This window comes from Coregonus clupeaformis, chromosome 18 (genome assembly GCF_020615455.1).
Source record: "Coregonus clupeaformis isolate EN_2021a chromosome 18, ASM2061545v1, whole genome shotgun sequence".
NCBI lineage: Eukaryota > Metazoa > Chordata > Actinopteri > Salmoniformes > Salmonidae > Coregonus > Coregonus clupeaformis.
The window spans coordinates 3,381,258-3,384,489 of record NC_059209.1 but is presented as its reverse complement, the minus strand read 5'-3'; the positions used below and the strand labels follow the sequence as shown (position 1 = coordinate 3,384,489).

General features: G+C 41.2%; 1 long non-coding RNA gene across 1 annotated transcript; it reads left to right on the top strand.

Moving 5' to 3' along the window:
• Positions 1 to 504: 504 nt before the first annotated feature.
• On the top strand, positions 505 to 1,974 carry LOC121534538. Its single transcript, XR_005994627.1, has 3 exons — positions 505 to 590; positions 946 to 1,027; positions 1,402 to 1,974. It is a non-coding gene; the product is annotated as an uncharacterized LOC121534538 (long non-coding RNA).
• Positions 1,975 to 3,232: the final 1,258 nt, after the last annotated feature.

The following is a 3,232-nucleotide window of genomic DNA, read 5'->3' as shown; positions in this document are numbered from 1 at the left end:
TTCATACAAAGTGTCATGTAAATTGTCACAGTAGATTTGTCGTGGTAAACAAGGAAATGCTTTATTTATATTGTACGGAATGCTTGTCAAATAGATAAATCACCCTTAGTCTGTTCAAAAAGGACTACGTTGTTGAGATGACAATACCAACCAGAAGGGGAACATATCTTTTTTTACATTTGCGCTAATCCAGAGCGACTTACAGGAGCAATTAGGGTTAAGTGCCTTGCTCAAGGGCACTTCGACAGATTTTTCACCTAGTCGGCTCAGGGATTCGAACCAGCGACCTTTCGATTACTGGCCCAACGCTCTTAACCACTAAGATACCTGCCTGCCTATCTTGAAAGACTTTGGTTGTAAGCATCTTTTAGGGAGCGTTAATGAGGTGACCAATAATGCTTCAATTGAGATCAGCTGTGCGGGTGAATTTAGCGTGTATTGATGGTTTAACGAGACATCAGCTGGCGATAATAAGGATGAGGCCTTTTGAGGCAGCATTTCCAGGCAGGATGTCAAAATTGGCATTTCCCAATTCCATGTATCCTTCGCTGGGGAGGCTATCCCATAACACCTTGTGCCGAAGGGAAAAGGTACAAAATTATTACAATTAATAGCTGACAGAAGTCCCCGCTTGGGATAACGTATTCCAGAAGAATAAGCAATAACGTTGCGAAATGTATAACGTTTATTTATTTACCGAATTATGTTAAAATGTTCTACAAAGTACTTTCATATGAATTGTGAATTAAGATGTTGAGTAACTGGTGTTTAACATGTCGGCCACGATAGCTAGCTAGCAAGCGATCTCATCCTGCTTATTGGCTGTTTAGAGATGAACAACTGAACTAACTCATTGTAGATTCAGCAATGAATTGGTGAATCATCAATTGGTGAACTTGATAGTTGAAGACATGCAGCAAATGGTTTTTCCCCATTTGTTTTCAGGGACTAAAGTGGGCACCTGATCGCGTTTCACTCCATTGCATTGGCTTGGCAGGAGAAACAGTACTACCCAACTCGTTTGGAGGTCATTCATTTTAATAACATCTAATGAAAAATTTAGGAAATGCAGCCATGCTGTGTTATGTTCAATCTAGGCTAGCTAGACAGCTAAGTTATTTGTGCATTCTGTTGAGTCTGTTTTTCTAGCCAGCTGCATGCAGTGTTTGTTTACCTAGCTAACGTTAGCTAACTTTCTCTTGCCACTTTCCCTTCCCCTACTGTGTTGCACCATTGGGGTTGGTGTTACTAGTTAAAATTAGACCAAGCCTAAAGATATGCAAAACTGTTAATAAAACCATTGCACATTATTAAAGGTAGTTGTGGCTTCAGCAACTTGAACCAGCACTGAAATTTGAGCAGTGAGGTTAATTTCTCCCCCCTTGTCTCTGCTTCTTCCAGGTTGAAGGACATCCCACCCTGACACCCTGCAGATGTAAAGATCTTGTTGTGAACCTCCCAGCCACCAGGATAATCACCATATCCCAGGATATTATTCAGGAGTGTGTTAGATAGAAATAGATTAATCCATGTTATTGTTTATCATGCAGATTTGTCAGGACATTGTAACTTATGAAGCTCATTCCAAAATACAGATGTGATTTCTGTCCCAGGGGATTGCACTGTGGGCAAGTCTTCAATTTAGACTACAATTAGTTGAATGAGGTGTTAGTGAAGGGCTGGAACAAAAACCTGGAAAGTCCTGTGTATAAAAAAAAAACCCTGTGGATATCATGATAAAATTTGCCGTCATGTACTGAACAAGCTTATGAATGTTGCAGCTTACAACCATAAAAAAAAAAAAAAAGTTTATCCCCTAATGTCAGTCGCTCCTACGCCCCTGGTTTATACACCTGCATACTGTTTGAGTTTCACTTAGCAAACTTTAGCTTGTTTTCTCTCCACCTGCATTGCGTATGCTGATAAAAGTGTGCAATCCACCACTCTGTAGGTGATAAGGGCTATGTGAGGGGTGAACGGCAGAGATAAGTTTAGAAACAGGAAACAAAGTTGGCACCTGGGCTTTGTTCTTTGTTTACCCAAGTTGCCAGTCGTACCTTATCGCCAAGATAGATTAGTGATTTCCTGCCCTCTCCTGGCATTGGTCTATGCAGGGACTGGCACTGGGACAACAGTTGTCGAGGAGGAAGGAAGTGCCTTGTATGGGCAGTTATTGTCTTTATACTGTGTATGGTTATTGTGTAACCCTTTTAATGTGGTGCGGTGTACAGTGTGTGTGTGCGAGTGCACATTAGTGAGTGCGTGTGCGTAAATTTGCAGTCAGTTATTCAGATGTTTTTCTTGATAGTATGTCATCCATTACCAGGCTTGATTTGACCCGATATGTGATATCTGGGGGAGATTGGAGCAAGTGGAGGGGGCAGGAGGGAGTTTACACCCATCACTGTAAAAAGTGTGATGATGCTGTTGTTCATCTGAAGTGCTTTTACTGATTGGAATGTTTAAAAATTACGCTTTGGTTTGTAAAATCAATTATATTCAATTTTTCTGAAATCAAATAACAAATTAAATATATCAATATAATTTTTTGAATTGAATAAAAGCTCTCCTCATCATCCCCACTCTGTAATCCAGGCTGGGTCCCAAATGACCCCCTATTCCATATATAGTGCACAACTTTTAAACCAGAGCCTAAGACCCTTTCGGTTCCCCATTGGCTCCATAGGCACAATCCCTGCTGGTTTCCTGTGTTTTCAGAAAAGCTGGCCAGGAGGGTTATGCCAGTCTGCCTGCCCGGAGGAAACCAGAATCTGGGTCAGAGATATGAGCCAAGCAGCTGTAGCAAACAGCCAGCCTGAGGGCACACAGACAGGGGTTACTTCATGATACTCTAGAAGGGGCTTCCTTTCATTGTCTCATTTTCTTCATCCATACTGAATCTAGAAGAACAGGACAGGTGAAAGTAGGCGCCTTCTTTTTGCTCTAACCCATTCAGTCTGTTTTTCTGTTTTTATTGATTACACTTGCCTTGTGTTGCAATAGTGCTCTGCCGAAGAAGCTTGCTCCGAAACGTATCCGCTTCAAATTGATTTAAAATGTTTTATATTGCAAAAGGTACATACTGTATACAGGGCAAAAGTTACGGTAATGTATGGCAGTTGGCTTGGAAGCATAATGAACTGACCTCACATTCACCCTTGTTTGAGAGGGTAAGAGAAAGTGTGTGTATGAATATGTCAGTGAATGAAGTGCATGAATGGTCATATTCATG